This window comes from Solanum dulcamara, chromosome 3, assembly GCF_947179165.1.
Source record: "Solanum dulcamara chromosome 3, daSolDulc1.2, whole genome shotgun sequence".
Taxonomy (NCBI): domain Eukaryota; kingdom Viridiplantae; phylum Streptophyta; class Magnoliopsida; order Solanales; family Solanaceae; genus Solanum; species Solanum dulcamara.
The window spans coordinates 45,208,582-45,226,498 of NC_077239.1; positions in this window are offsets into that span (position 1 = coordinate 45,208,582).

Genomic DNA, 17,917 nt, shown 5'->3' on the forward strand with positions numbered 1-17,917 from the left:
ATGGACATCTCTTGACTCATGACATATGAGGAACAAATTGAGGGAGAGATCAAGAATGTTCAATAAGGCTAGAGTCGATGGTGGAGGGTTTAGTCCTCAAAGGTTTAGTTATAGTGGTAGTGGAAAGGTCCAAAGTGGGAAACGATTTATGGGAAAAAGTTCCACCAATATTCCTTCTCCAAGGTCAGCAAGGGCAAGGGTGCTAATCCGATGGTCCCAAGAGAGAATGTTGGTGCTCAAGCTTTCCCCGCTTACAAGAAATATGGGAGAACTCATTAAGGGGAATGCTTAGATTGCTCCAATACATGCTTCAAAAGTGGCAAGCCAGGACACCATGCTAGAGATTGCAGAGGTGATGGTGGTAGGCCTCAAGGCTAAATTGCTCATGGTCAACAAGCACAAGTAGATGAACAATGCACCAACCGCTTTTATACTTTGCATGGGAGACTAGAGGTTAAGGAACCACCTAATATTGTTACCAGTATATTAAAGGTCTTTGCTTTTGATGTGTATTCATTATTAGATCTGGGTGTCAATTTGTCATTTGTTACTCTATTCTTAGATAATAGGTTTGAAGGGTCACCCAAAATGTTAATAGATACCTATTTGGTGTCACCCCTATTGGTGAGTCGGTTGTTGCTATAAAGGTCTATAAGGGTTATGCCGTGTCTATCTTGCATAAAGTTGTTCCTTGTGATCTCATAGAGCTTGACATTATATTTTGATGTTATACTTGGGATGGATTGGTCACATGCATCTTATGCTTCCATAGATTGTAAAACTCGCCAAGTCAAGTTTCAATTCCCAAATAAGTCTATTCTTGAATAGAAGGGTCAAGATTCTTTAGTGAAGGGTAGGTTCATTTCTTTTCTTAAGGCCCAAAAGTTGAGGGCTAAGGGTTTCATCTACCACATTGTGAAGGTTAGGGATGTCGACTCTAAAGGTCCCCCTCTGGGGTGGGTTCTTGTAGTCCATAAGTATTACAATGTCTTTCCCGATGACCTCCCTAGTGTCCCTCCCAAAAGTGAAGTTGATTTTGGTATCGATGTTCTCTCCGATACCCAACCTATCTCTATTCCTCCCTACCAAAAGTCCCTGACGGAATTAAAGGAGCTAAATGAATAACTAAAGGACTTGTTGGAGAAAGGATTCATTAGGCCAAGTATTTTATAATAGGGTGCTCCCATGTTGTTTGTAACAAAGAAGGATGGGTCGCTTCGGATGTGCATAGATTATTATCAATTGAACAAGGTGACCATTAAGAACAAGTACCCAATCCCAAGGATAGATGATTTGTTTGATCAATTGCAAGGGAAAAGTCATTTCTCTAAGATTGACCTTCGATTCGATTATCATCAACTAAAGGTGAAGGAGTGTGACATTCCTAAGACGTCATTTAGAATAAGGTATGATCACTTTGAGTTTGTAGTGATGTCATTTAGGTTGATGAATGTGCCGGTGGTATTCATGGACTTAGTGAATAGGGTGTTAAAACCCTACCTTGATACTTTTGTGGTGGTTTTCATTGACAATATTTTGATTTACTCTCAGGGTGAGGAAGAACATAAGAATCATTTGAGGTTTTTGCTTCAAACCTTGAGGGATAGGCAATTATTTGCCAAATTTAAGAAGTATGAGTTTTGGTTGAAAGAGGAGGCGTTTCTTGGTTACATAGTGTCTGGTGATGAAACTATGGTTGATCCTAAGAAAATGGAGGCGATAAGGAATTGGCCTAGACCATTGTCTCCTTTGGACATTAGTACCTTTTTAGGTCTAGCTAGTTATTATAGAAGGTTAGTAGAAGGGTTCTCTTCCATGTCATCTCCTATTGACTCAAAAGAAGGCAAAGTCCCTATGGACGGATGAGTGTGAGAGGAGTTTCCAAAGTTTGAAAGATCGACTTACCTCTGCTCCCATTTTGACTTTACCGGAAGGGTTATAAGGGTTTATGGTTTATTATGATGCTTCAAAAATTTGTTTGGGTTGTGTCTTGATACAAAACGGCAAGGTTATACCCTATGCTTCTAGGCAATTAAAGGTGCACGAACATAACTACCCTACCCATAATCTTAAGTTAGTGGTCGTTGTATTTGATCTAAAGATTTGGCAGTATTACCTCTATAAGGTACATGTGGATGTGTTCACCGATCACAAGAGTCTCCAATATGTGCTAACTCAAAAAGACCTCAATCTAAGGCAAAGGAGGTGGCTAGAAATCCTCAAGGACTACGGCATAAGTGTGCATTATCATTCAGGTAAAGCCATTGTGGTTGCCGATGTACTTAGTAGAGTGTCTATGGGGAGTGTGGATTATGTTGATGAAGGAAAAAGGTAATTGGTAAATGATGTTCACCGATTGGCTAGATTAGGAGTGAAGTTGAGCTGTTCCGATGATGGTGGTATGGTTGTTCATAACAGGTTCGAATTATCTTTGGTGGTGGATTTTCACGACCTAATTTTTCGAGTCATGATGACACCTACTATAACCCACCAGTTGGTAAGCCAACCCGTAAACTCGGAATGACAAGTAATGGGTTTGAGTCCAGAAATAAATTAGGAATGGAAAATTTCTAAAATAAACGGAACAAATAAGCGAAGGAAAACCAAAACATGATGTATACAACTAAATATCCCTGCAAGAATCTGAAGGTCACAAGTACGGAGCTACTACAAAATAAAAGATGAGTACAAGTCCCAAAAGTGGACCAAAGTATATACAACAATTGGATAGCCTGAAAAAGGTAAAAGATGGGCCATCCATACTGAAGGATATAGAAATGATCTAAAAATATGAAGTGCTCACCCTAATCTGCGAAGCTAAGTGCAACAGACTCGATCTATCCGCGATAGTAGCTGGTGCTCGGTCCTGTATCACGAAAGTAGATGTAGAGTATAGTATGAGTACATAGTCAAAAGGTAACCAGTAGGCATCATAGGCTGACTGAGGAAGAAAAGGTTAAAACAACATGAAAAAGAGGAATAAGCCTAAATAGGATTCATAACAAGCATCTAAAGTAGAGAAGGTACCATCTAAAAGAACTACAACTAGCTATACCTGACTAGGCCCCCATAAGCCCCGTCGGGACACTCGTGCACAAGTTTAAATAAAAACTCGGAAGAACCCTCATAAGCCCTCTGAGTACACAGAATAACTACAATTATCGAGGCTAGAAACCAAGAATCTACAATGCCAAGAACTGAAGAACTATGTTATTTCCGACCTAAGAATCGATGAACCAAGAATGTTCTAGGGATCGAGGTCGGGACTGCGACATAGATTCTCGCCTGAATATTTAATATTGTTGAGGCCGAGGCTGGGTACTCGGATGCTCATCGTTATACATCGATATGGTCTAGGCCGGGTCTAGGTACTTGAATACTCACCATACTAGCAAGTCGGCAGAGGCCAGAGCTAAGTAGCCAGAGGCTCCCCGATGGAATTTCAGGACAGAGGGCTGGACTGGGTACCTAGATGCTCACAAATATTTTTTCTGATGGTGCCGAATATTCTTCTTTCCAAAAGGACGCTAATAGTTCCTAGAATCTCCTCCCCAATAAATCAACTTATATATCACCAAGGCTTTAATCAAAATTGAAATAAAATGATCACAAATTTTAGTTTCACCGATGCATCTCGAAGGCCGCAATCATAGGTAATTATGGACAAGGTCATTAATAAGAGCAATGTTGCCGCCTATCTAAGGCCAAACTACCAGACACTAATCCGTACGCCATTATACAAGGATCTAAGCCCACTGGATTGACACTGGTGCATTTAAAGAAAGTTTACAACCTAAACTAAGGCCAACATGCTCCACAATATCAACATCATAAGCATTCAACTCCTCTTACAATACTGACAAATAACGAAAATGATCACATGCTTCTAATTACCCCAAAACCCAATAAAAGCCTAAAACATGATTTCTAACACATAAGATATAAAAACAAGCTACCCAACCCAAATTCTACAATCTCAACATGCTCTCACACATCCCATCTCAATCTAATGAAAGGAAAGTCGTAGATTACTTGTAGGCTGAACACTATTATGTCCCATACTTCTGTACCTTGAGACGTGTTCTTAAGCTTCTTGAAAATTGCCATGTGATCCCTATTATCTATTACATTCCCAAATAACTCTAAGTAAGGGAAGATGTGATGCCCTATGATAGTGAAGGTTGGAAATAGAGTTATAAGTATTTGAAAGGAGTTGGAGGCCAACTAACAAATCGTGGAACTCGACTTACTTGTGTAAGCTATCGGCTTGAGTGTCTTATATAACTAAGCTACTTGAGTACATATCAAGATTAAATAGCAAGGAATACATAGGCTCTTCAAGTGAGATGAGATTACAAAACCACGAAAGAGAAATAAGGAGACGACGCACCTACTTGAAGCAAGTTGGTAACTCACCTACTTGGGGTGGACCCCATGCTACTATGTGGCAGCTTTGGATTGAAGGCATGGATGAGGTGGTACCCTAGGGGGCTTCCACATGTCACCCCTAGGGGGATGCCATGTGTCACCTTCTAAAGGAGGGATATATACATGTGTAATATGCTGAAAATGTTTCATTTCTTCATCCTTTCGCTTTGGAAAACTTAGAGAAACTAGAGAGAAGGCTAGAGGCAGCCATGAATTTTTCCAAGAAGAGGTAAGTCCTCCGATTTCATTCCGTAAGTTAAGTGTCTAAGGTATTCTTCAGTTAAGCTACGGTGTTTACAAACATAAAATTTATCGTTGGGGCAATGAGGAGGTTTTTGTTCTTGTTAACAAACCCATTTTTTAAATGGGACTTCTGTTAATAATACTAGTATAACTCCTTGTGTAAAGATTTGTTTAGAGTAATTCAAGATGTTTTGGAAAGGTATTTCATAGATATATAACTTTCATTTAGCCTCTAAAATCCATTTTTTCTTTTATCTGCTCGAAAAAGGGTGATGAAGTATAGGGGAGGTTATTCAAAACTGTATGCGACCTAAGACACATGTATATAACTTTCATTGAGTCCAAAAATCTTGTTTCCCTCAATTACCCCTTCGAAACTAAGCGACAATACAAGACAGTAGGCTGTCCAGAATTCACATTTTGATAGTTTTGGCGAGTTTTGGCCAATTTCGGGTAAGGTAAGGTCTTTACTTTCAATTTGAAGGTTATGGTGTTGGTTTGGAGTGTATTATATGTTGTTTAAGTGGCTGGAAATGTGAAAATATCATCAAAATTCTTGAATTTGGAAACAATCTAAAATTGAAGTTGTTATAGTTAAATTGTAGTCGAAATGAGGCGTTGTGCGTGTGGGGTGATGGTGCAGGTGTGTGGTGGTGTGTTGTAGGGCCTAAAATTATTCTAAAAGAGGTTTGGGAGCTTCTGGTTGCAGCCACATGAACCTCCGCTTTGTACGGTTAAAGGTTTTACAAAATAGAGACTAGAAACCCTATTTTGGATATCGTAACTTTGAGCGAGTCATTTGGAGTTTGTATTGTGCAATGTTGATGTGAATTGATTATATATATGCTGCAGGATATTGTTGTTGGTTGTCTGTAGTGATTAGGGATATTATTGGAAATTCGGATAGGGTAGGTTATAGAGGAGGTGCTGCCCGATTTCCGGTAACACCTTAACAAACTAAAGAACTAGTCGAGAAGACGAGTGAGGAAATGAGTTCTATGAATACTCGTGTGCAACTTAAGATGCTGAAAAGTCAAGGGTTATTGATGTTCATATTGCTTCTGTGTTGAATAGGTTCAAAGGACGATGAGGCGAACGTGACAAAGAGTAACCCGTAAGAGGTATGTAAAACCTATCTCTCTTTTCTTTTGAGCATGTCTTAGATTTAAGTGACAAATGATATGTGCATGAAGTCTGGGGTAATTCTATTCATGAGCTCTAAACATGATTTATGATTCATAATTCGTGTTCACTTCTGAATGTTAAGACTCTTAAAGTAGTTAAGCTCCCATTTCTCAAGTCTTTTATATGCTGAAAAGTAGTGTATGTAAAGCTTATTCCTTCTCTTGGCATGTCTTTGGCATAAGTACGTAAAGTTTATCTCTTCCTTTCTTTTGGCATGTCCTCAAGTTAAGTAGTGAATGATATGAGCTTGAGGGTAAATCTACTCATATATGCCAAGCGTAATTTACGGGTCATATTTACTTCTTGATGATAGAATTCTTACAGTAATTGAACTAGGGCTCCTTAAGCCTTCTAAACGTTAGGAAGGGACGAGTATGTAAAGCTTAACTCTTCTTTTCTCTTGGCATGTTTTATCCATAAGTGGTTGTTATATGTAATGTGGGGATAGTTCCATTCTTAGAACTCTGATCATGACTCGTTAATCCTATTTACTTCTTGATGTTAGAATCCCGCAATGGTTGAGTTATGGTCTTATAAGCCTTCTACGTTATACAAGGTAATACACGTGAAGACTATCACTCCTTTTTCTTGAAATGGTTTAATATAAGTGAAATGATGTATAATATGAGTTAGAGATAGTTCTATTTATAGGTTCTGGATATGACTCATGACCTATACTTACTTTTGAATGATAAGGGTCTTAAAGTAGTTGAACTATGACCCTCGAGCCTTCTATAGGCTGAATAGTGATGGAATGTGTAATCTCCTATACCTAGGGGCTCTTGAACATACTTTATGGTGATACCTGAGGGATGTTTGATATGTTATAGAGTTTTACGTACACGTATATGCATTGTTATGTGATATGTAGATCGGGTTGTTTTTCCTTGGCACTATTAAATGATATATATGCATACGGATCAAGTCTCCATACCTCGACATTATCATACGATATATGAATTGGGTTGTCGTACCTCGACATTATCATACGATATATGGATTGGGCCGTTGTACCTCAACATTATCATACGATATACAGATTGGGCCATCGTACCTCATCATTATCATATGATATACGGATCGGGCCATCGTTCCTCGGCATTATTACATAATATATAGATCGAGCTGTAGTTCCTCGGCATGTGCTTGCTATATATATGGATGGGGCTGTACGTTCCATAGCGCTAACAATATGCATAATATGCCTATCATGGTAGATAATATATTTGTAACACCGAATCTCCGAGTGGGCCGGATACGATACATGATAATGGTATACATGACTTTATTTTATGATGTGCAGGTACAGTACCCTATACTAAATGAACCCACTTGGTTTCCTGCATCCTTGTTTCAATTGTTATCTCAGTTATGTTATGCTTATATACGTAGGTACAGACACAGGTGTTGGGAGTCCGCCAGCTTAGGATTCTACTAAGCCAGTTTGGAAGGAGCTCCATTGATTCGGAGCCGAGTTGTAGTACCAAACCTCCTATGTATATATTTGTTTATTCAGGGGTATGGCGGGGGCCCTGTCCTGCCATATATTACTATTAATATTCTTAGAGGTCTGTAGACATATGTGTGGATTATACGTGTAAGTTCTGTTTAGTTATGCCTACATAATGTATTGTAAATATTAAGGTACTATGGCAGCCTTGTCGGCTTGCACGCCCTTTCATGATAAGATACAAATGAAAAAGGATATAGGTATGAAAATGCTAGGACCCACTGGAGTTCTTATAGATAGTTCTTATATTGATCATTACATCTGATAGATGCGTATACGAGGGTCCAGATCGGACCCCAGTCGTGGCTCACGGGGTTGGGTCGTGATAAACACGCGCGCTCCAAATCACTGTGTTGGAGCTTTTCCCTTCCGAATGGCCTTGGATTGTAGACACACTATTAAAAATAGAATCACAACGTCGTTACAGTCATTTAGACACTAATTTTATAATTTTCGTAGAAGGACCAATTTTAGGCTCTAAAAAGGAAATATGGGACCCACATTGGGAATTTTGGAATTGACTTGAAAAACTAGTCCAAAATAGCACTCTAAGCTTAAGGATCAAATTACAACACAATTCGAGGTTGGAAAACAACCCGAATCGATCATGCAATGAAATTCTGACAATTCAAGCTAAAAAGATGAATATGGCAACATCTATAATCAGTGATTTCTCAAAAACGAAGCTCTTCCATTCAAAACAAATTACACCACAAATGTCCATGTGAAAAAACCCACAACTTTGCCTCAAAAATCACAAAAAATGGAGCTAAATCGGCCAAGTTACACTTCTCTAAAATTCAACAAAATTTCAATCCGAAAATGATTAAAAGCAGCACCTAAATTTACAATTTACGTCACATAAAGCTCCTAATCCTCATCTTTCTATTTATAAGCCACAGTTTACTTCGACAGAGAGTAGGTCCGAGACTAATCTTCTAGCACGGAGGTTTTTGAGCTCACCAATGGATTCCCCGTGAAATCTCCTTGAGTTTAGACCTTTGGATCACCAAATTTGATTAAAAAATGGAGGAAAAATCGATGTTTGAAGTAAGGAAATAATGTTGACTTTTATCCTTGGTCTTTTATTCAAATAAAAACGTTTGGCCTTCGCGAACTCAGAGTAAGTAGCCCGTGAACGCAGAGGTCAGGACAGCTGACCTGCGCAAACACGGCCAATGGTCCGCGAACGTAGTGGGAAAAGAGTCATACCTCTGCAAATGTGGTCATTGTCCCACGAATGCGGAGAACAAAATCTTGGGTCTCCTCGAATACAGCTAAGGGCTCGTGATCGCGGAGAATAATTTCTCTTGCACCAAATATCAGCTGGAAAGGTGATTTCTACCAAGTTCAAGTATTTCAATGGTGTGCTCAAAATTCATTCAAAATCCCGTGGGTTCAAATGAGTTATGCTACCCCACCAAATTCGACGTTTCAGACTCAAAATTTTCATCCGAGCGCATTGTCCAAGAATGTTAACCAAAGTGCTAAATTGCCCAAAACTCATATTGATTGCCTCAATACTCATGCCGACCATGCTACTAGCCTAATTTAGCAATTTCGGAGCTAATAGAATTGTCAGAATTCTATTCTGAGGTAGTTTTCCTGGAGTTATGGCCGAAGTCAAATTTTCAAGTTATAAAAGCTCCAAAATAGGGAAACGAGTCTAAAACGCAAACGAACGACCAGGCGACCGAGCAACCAGCGCCAGCAGGTGACTTGAGGTTGCTATAAAAATGCTCTAAACGATGAAAAGAAGGAAGTATTAGGAAAATGACATGGAGGGTCATTACAACATCCACTATTAAAAGAACTTTCGTCCACGAAAGTAAGGACAAAGATATATCTGGAGGCTCAAATAAGTTGGGAACTACTCCCGCATCTCCTGCTCGGTCTCCCAAGTAGCCTCCTCAACCGAACATTGGCTCCACTGGACCTTAACCACAAGGATGAACCAAGAACAAAGCTGGTAAACATCTCTGGCTAGAAAAGAAATCGTCTCCTCAACAAATTTAGGCGATCATCCAACTCAACAGACTCATATTAAAGTACGTGTGACTCATCTGGGATATTCCGACGCATCATAGAAACATGGAAAATAGGATGTATAGTTGATAATACTGGAGGTAAAGCCAACTCATAAGAAACCTCTCCAACTCTCCTCAAAATCTCAAAAAGGCCTAATAGACCAGGGGCTCAGCTTACAATGCCTGCTAAATCTCATCAGGCCCTTCAAGGGAGACACTCGCAAGAACACTTGATTGCCAACCTCAAAGTGCAAGGGTCGGTGCCTGCGATCAGCATTACTCTGGTGCCTATTCTGAGATGTTCTTAGCCTATCTTGAATAACCCAAATCCTGACTATGACATCCTGAAGTAAATCGGTGATGTACAGCCCAGGCTCTAAAGACTCAAACCAACCAATTAGAGTGAGACAATGCTTACCATATAAGGCCTCAGATGGGGCAATCTGAATACTAAAGTGGTAGTTGTTGTTGTACACAAACTCTGCCAACGGCAATAAATACTCCCAATATCGCTCAACTCCAATATACAAGCTCGCAGCATATCCTCAAAAACCTTAATAGTATGCTCTGACTTGCCATCAGTCAATGGATGGGTCGTGCTAAGATCAACCCGGGTGTCTAATTCTCTCTGAAAGGCTCTCCAGAAAATGGAGATAAGTTGAGGTCCCCTATCTGATATAATGGACACTCGTACCTCGTGAAGATGGACCACCTCTTGAATATAGATCCGAGTTAGATGCTTTGCAATAAAACTGGATCACACTGGCAGGAAGTGTGCTGACTTGGTCAATCGATCAACAATGACCTAAATACCATTATTAACTTTGGGGGTCTGAGGTAATCCTATCACAAAATCCATGGTAATCTGCTCCCATTTCCACTCGGGAATGGGTAATCTCTGAAACACTCCACCAGGCTGTTGATGCTTGACCTTAACCTACTAGCAACTCAAACAATGGAATACATACTCAGTTATATCTCTTATCATGCCACACCACCAGAAATGATATTACAAATCTCGATACATCTTTGCAGTGCCTAAATTAATATAGTACCTAGAATCATGGGCCTCGCATAGAATCAACTAAATAAAGACTCTAACTCTAGGAACATAAAGGCGACCATCAAATCGTAGTACCCCATCTGAATCTATACAAACCTAGACACCCTCGCCTCGTAATACCAACTCTCAAAGCTCTACGAATGCTCCATCCTCAAATTGTCGGCCACATATCTGATCCAACGGAGATGGTTGAGCTCCCACAAACAACAAAATCGGTCACGAATCTGAGATGTCCAACCTGACCAGCCTATTAGCTAAAGATTAGATGTCCAAGGCCAGGGGTCGCTCCATAGTAGGCAATTAAGCTAAACTACCTATACTCCCCGCCTTTTGGCTCAAGGCATCTTCTAGTACATTTACCTTGCCCGGATGGTAGAGGATAAAGATGTCATAATCTTCTAATGGGTCAATCCAGTGCCACTGTCTAGAATTAAGGTTCCTTTGACTCATAATGTACTCTAGGCTACGATGATCTGTATATATATCTCATAATGGATACCATATAAGTAGTGCCTCCACATCTTGAGTGCAAAAACTACCGCTGCCAACTCTAAGTCATGAGTGGGTTAGTCTTGTTCGTGCGCTCTTAAATGTCAGAAAGCATAAGTAATAACTCAGCCCTGCTGCATTAGAACACACCCAAGACTTACATCAGAAGTATCACAATATACTGAAAAGCTCTCTCTCTCAACAGGAAGAGTCAGAATAGGAGCGGTGGTAAACAACTCTTTGAGCTTCCGAAAGCTTGTCTTACACTCCTCGGACCACATAAAGGGAAAATCTTGATGGTCAAATGGGTCAGTGGGGATGTAATGGTGGAGAAACCCTTGATGAAATGCCGGTAATAACCAGCCAATCTGACGAAGCTCTAAATCTCTATAAGACATGGGCCTGGCCTAACCACGAATAGCCTCAATATTCACCGAATATACCATGATACCCTTCTTGGACACACATAATTAGAAAGGAATTAGCTTAGCGAATTGTTTTTCATAAATAGTAAGATTCCATTTTATTTGTCTGTATGTCCCAGAAATGCCAAAGACTTGAACCAAACCTCACACTTTGAGGATTTAGCAAAAAGTTGCTAGTCTCTTAAAGTCTGGAGCACAGACCTCAAATGTTGCATGTGCTCTTCTTTACTCCATGAGTATACCAGTATATCATTTATATATACAATCATGAAAGAGACAAGATGAGGACTTAATACTCAAGTCATAAGGTCCATAAAAGCTGTGGGGGCATTAGTAAGCCCGAAGGACATCACAAGGAACTTATAATGGCCTAATGAGTCCAAAAGCAGTCTTAGGAATGTCGGTGGCTCTAATCCACAATTGATGGTAGCTGAATCTCAGGTCAATCTTAGAAAACACGGCGACACCCTGAAGCTGGTCAAACAGATAATCGATACGAGGCATGGGGTAGCGGTTTTTCACCATCACATTGTTTAGCTGCCTATAATCAACACACATCTGTATAGTTACATCCTTCTTCTTAATAAACAGGATGGCTGCATCCTATGGCGACACACTCGGACGAATAAAGCCTTTACTTAGAAGGTCTTCAAGCTGCATACTAAGCTCTTTGAGCTTTGCAAGGGTCATACGGTAAGGTGGTATAGAAATAGGCGTAGTGGCCGACTTCAAATCTATAGAAATATCAATATATCTCTCTAGGGGGGACAACTAGGTCAGTAGGGAAGACATAAATAAACTCCCGAACCACGGGAACTGAATCGATAGAAGAAGTCTCACCGGACACATCACAGACTTATGCTAAGTACGCCAAACACCCGGATACAACTAGCCACTAGGCCCGCATAACAAATATGATCCAGTTAGTGAGAGACTACAAGAACCCTGCCACAACACCGGGGGGATTCTAGGCATGGCTAATGTAACGGTCTTGGCATAAAGGTCCAAAATCGCATGGTGAGGGGATAGCCAGTCCATGACTAGAATAACATCAAATTCTACATATTAAGTAAAATAAGATCTTCCCAAGTCTCATGCCCCTAAATAGTCTCCATACAGGATCTATAAACCTGATCCACTACTAAAGAATCCCCTACCGGGGTGGAAACATACAAAGGCACGTTAAGTGACTCATAAACAATATCCAGAAGGGGATAAAAATATATAGACACATAATAATACATGGAACCAGGGTCAAATAAAGCTGAAGCAGTTTGCTGAATATAAGGATAGTACCTGTGATGAGATTATTTGATTCCTCTGCCTTTGCCCTTGCTAGATCAGCATAGAAATAGCCATGTAGGCCTCCCCTACATCTATCTACCCTGCCACCTGACCTACCTCTTTGGGGACCTCCCTAAACACTTTACTAGCCATCATCGCGGCCGTGACCCTAATATCCACCTCAGAGTGAAGGTTTTACTATTGCTAACGATCTAGCTCGACTGGGGCACTCTCTAGTCTAGTGCTCTAGTAAGCCACAATCAAAACAACCTGAAGCTGAGCAGCCTATGATAACTCATCCACGATAGAAAAAACGTAGACCCAATCCCCTCGAGCTCTCCCCTGCGGTGGAACCCCACGAATAGGGCTGACTACCTTAAACTACTGGCAGGGAAGCCTGAACTGTCCAGCTGGACTGGCCCTAGTGGCACCTATCCTACTGTAACTACTGGCGGGGCCTGTCATAACTATCATGGCCCCTAGACTGGACCCATTGTAGCTGCCTTGATACCTGGGTCTCTTATTGTTTCTCCCTTGGGCCTAACGATGAATAATCTCTATGATGTGGGCATGATCCCCCATATCCAGAAAAGAGTGGCCCGTAGAAACCAAGTGGTCAGTCCCTAACCTCAGGTAGGGCCTCAATCAGCGCATAAAACATCGTACCTGCTCCTCCTTAGTGGGTAGAAATAAAGTAGCATACTAGGATAGCTGGTGAAATTTGTCCTTGTCCTCGGCGACCGTCATCTGACCCTTCTCCCACTGAGTAATCTGATCCTAAAGTCGGTCCCTGAAGCTCCTGGGATGTACCAAGCAAGAAAGGCCTTTAAGAACAGAGCCCAGGATTGCGGCTGTGACCCAGATATCCTGGTCTATAAGTAAGAATGTCACTACTGCCTGGTTGACCCTCTAAACTGGTGAGCGGTAAAATTGGCGCCTCTAGAATCCACAAGACCCAAGGAGTGGAGCTGCTCCTGGCAGGTAGTTAGAAACTCCATGGCATCCTCGCTAATGGCTCTAGAAAAATGTCGGTGGTAACAACCTCTGAAAGAACCCCAACATCTTCTACTCCTGTAATGACATAACACCCTCCAGAACTATTGGCGGGGGTACAACAGCTGGTGGAGGTGGTTGAACCTCAGATGCAGGCGGTGCTGGTGGATCTCGTAGTGCTGGCATCTCCTCTATTGGAGCTGGGGAATGTTCTATAAACCCGATATTTATGAGGAGCTGAGCAATGGTTATCTGTAATGCTAGGTTCATAGCTGGTGCAGTTGGAGGCTGAGCTGTTGGTAGTGGCCCCTCCGACTGAGGAGGAATAGGGGCATTCTAGTGCTCATCTACATGCTCAAGAGCTATATCTGGATCGGGAGCTGGTGCTTCTCCCCTTCCTATGCCACATGGTTGGCCTCTAGGCCTGCCTGACCTTGGTGGGTCATCGCCACTTGTGGTATCGCGTGTACGAACCATCCCTGAGAAAAGAGTGAAACAAATGAATTTTCAAGAAACCAATAAGACACAAAACTGCACAAAATGATATAATCATAGAGAACATTCCTAATGACATCCTGTAGACTCCCAAAGATAAGTTACGGATGTCTCTGCAACCATCCATGAGACTCTACTAGACGTTAGCTATGTACAAGTGAGACTAACGAACCTGGGGCTCTGATACCAACTTGTCATGATCTGATTTCTCAGGTCATGATGACACCTACTATAACCCACTAGTAGGTAAGCTAACTTGTAAACCTAGAATGACAAGTAATGGGTTTGAGGGTAGAAATAAATCAAGAATGAAAAAATTCTAAAATAAATGGAATAAATAAGCAGAAGCAAACCAAAACATGATGTATACAACTAAAGATCCCTCCCAGAACTTAAAGGTTATAAATACGAAGCTATTACAAAATAAAAGACGAGTACAAGTCCCAAAAGTGTACTAAAGTATATACAACAACTGGCTAGTCTCAAAAAGGTAAATGATAGGCCATCCATATTGAAGGAGATAGAAATAATCCCAAAACATAAAGTACTCACCCTAGTCTTCGAAGCTGACTACAATAGGCTCAATCTATCTGCGATGGTAGCTGGTGCTAGATCCTGCATCATGAAAGTAGATGCTGAGTGTAGTATGAGTAAGAAGTCAACAGGTGCCTAGTAGGCATCATAGGTTGATTGAGAAAGAAAGTGTAAAACAATATGAAATAGAGGAATAAGACTAAATAGGATTCATAATAAATATCTAAAGTAGAGAAGGTACCATCTAAGAGAATTGCAATTAGCTATACCCGAGTGGTACCCTATAAGCCCTGCTGGGACACTCCTACACAAGTTTAAATTAAAATCTGGATGAACCCCCATAAGTCCACCAAGTACAAAGTATAGCTACAACTACCAAGGCAAGGAACCAAGAATCTACGATGCCAAGAACTGAAGAACCATGTCATTTTCGACCCAAGAATCTCCAAGAATCGATAAACCAAGAATGCTCTAGAGATCGAGGTAGGGATTGGGACATAAATGCTCGCCTGAATATTTAATATGGTCGAGGCCGGGGATGGGTACCTTGATACTCGCCATTATACATCAATACAATCAAGGTCGGGGCTGGATACCCAGATGCTCACCATACTAGCAAGTCGGTAGAGGCTGGGGCTGAGTACCTATAGGCATTCCGATGGAATTTTAGGATGGAGGCCGAGACGGGGTACCTAGATGCTCACAGATATTTTATCCGATGGTGTTGAATATATTTCTTTCCAAATAGATACTAATAGTTCTGAAATATCCTCCCTAATAAATCAACTGATATATCGCCAAGGCTTCAACCAAAATCAAAATAAAACAATCACAAATTTTAGTGTCATAAACGCATCTAGAAGGTCACGATCATAAGGAATTATGGACATGGTCATTAATAAGAGTAACGTTACCATCTAGCTAAGGCCTAACTACCAGACACTAGTCCGCTATGCCATTGTACAAGAATCTAAGCCCACCGAATCGATGTCATTGCATCTAAAGCAAGTATACAACCTAAACTAAGGACAACATGCTCCACAATATCAACATCATAGGCATTCAACTCGTCTTACAATAGTGACAAATAACGAAAAGGATCATATGCTTCCAATTACCCAAAAAAACCAATAAAATCCTAAAACATGATTTCTAACAAATAAGATGTAAAAACAAGCTACCCAACCCAAATTCTACAATATCATCATGCTCTCACACATCCTGTCTCAATCTAAAGAAAGAAAAGTCATAGCCTACTTGTAGGTTGAACACGTGTGCTCTAAATTACTGTGCTGAAGCTTTTTCCTTTTGAATGACCTCAAAACACTGCAACACTATCAAAAATAGAATCGCAATGTCATTACGGTCGTTTAGATGCTAATTTTAGAATATTTGGAAATGGACCAATTTCGGAATCTAAAATAGAAAATGTGAGACCCACATCCAAAATTCCTGAATTGACCCCAAAAACTAGTCTAAAATAGCACCCCAATCTCAAGGATCAAATTACAACACAATTCGGGATTGGAAAACAACCCAAATTGATCATGCAACAAAATTCTCACAATTCAAGTTAAGAAGATAAATTTGGCAGCATCTATAATCAGTGATTTCTCAAAAAGAAGCTCACCCGTTCAGAATAAATTTACCATGAAGTTCCTTGGGGAAAACCCCACAACTTAGCCTCAAAAATCACTAAAAATGGAGCTAAATGGCCAAGTTACAATCCTCCAAAATTAAACACAATTTCAATCCGAAAATGACTAAAACCAACAACTAAATTAACAACTTACCTCACATAAAGCTCCTAAATAAGTTTTCAAGCTCACCATGGATTCCCCATGCAATTTCCTTGAATTTAGACCTTTGGATGACCAAATGTGATTGAAAAATGGAGGAGAAATTGATGTTTGAAGTTGGGAAATAATGTTGAGTTTCGTCCTTGGTCTTTTATTAAAATACCAAGGTTTTGCCTTCGCAAACGCGGCCAGTGGTCTGTGAACATGGAGGAAAAAGAGGCATACCTCCGTAAACACGGCCTTGGCCCCACTAATGTGGAGAACAAAGATCTGGGTCTCCTCGAATGCGTCCAAGGGCCTGCGATCACGGAGAACAATTTATCCTGCACCATATATCAGTTGAAAAGTTGATTTCTACTAAGTTCAAATATTCCGATGGAGTGCTCATAATTCATTCAAAATCCCGTGTGTGCAAACGAGATATGCTACCATACCAAATTCAACATTTTAGACTCAATGGCGTAGTTGAAATTTTCATGCGAGGTTATTACAACTGAAAGTGGGTCCCATACCTAAGTGCCATTTTGAACCTAATTGCACAATGGACCTCAAGATTAGATTAGAATCCTCGGAAAGCAAACGAAGGGTCGTTCTAGAAAAAACTCGATATTTTGAAGCTAACCCCGCAGTCAAATTTTCCATTTGAGCATATTTTCTGAGAATATTGACCAAAGTCAACCATGGGCCAAATTTCAAAATCAAAAGTGCCAAATGGCCTCGATACTCATGCCGATCATGCTCCTAGTTTAATTTTGCCATTCCAGAGCTGATGGAACCGCTAGAATTCTGTTCTAAGGTTGTTTTCCTGAAGTTATGACCGAAGTCAACTTTTCAAGTTATAGAAGGTCCAAAATAGGAAAATAGGTCTAAAACTCAACCGAACGACTCCTCCAATACGAAAATAATTATGCATCATTCGCATACCGCTCTTTGTGGAAAAAGTCTTGCACGTCTTTGTACTAAGAGCGGATATGCATCATGTTGTGCTTCTAAACGAACGACCAGGCGATCGAGCTATTGGCGCTAGTAAGTCATAAATGACCTAGTGTTTCTATAGGAATACTATAAATTTAAAAACAAAAGTAGTATTAGAAAAATGACTTGGAGGGTCATTACATGGATGTTAAGAAAAAATAAGACCTTAACCCGACGTTAGTAGAGTTAAAGAGGTTCGTAAAAGACAAGAAAGTAAAGGTCGTCTTTTCACAAGGGGGAGATGGGGTACTTCTCTACCAATGTCAGTTATGTGTTCCGGATGTGGATGGCCTAAGGATTTTGATGTCACGCCCCGAGAGGGTACCCTAGACGTAACCGGCACTCAGAAACCATTTCTGGCTCCCAAGCGAACCACATAGCCTGATCAGATATCCGTTTATCCATTCAATCAGCGGAAGACTTAAAATAAAGAGAATATTTGGCGGGCAACTCAAATCGTCAATCTA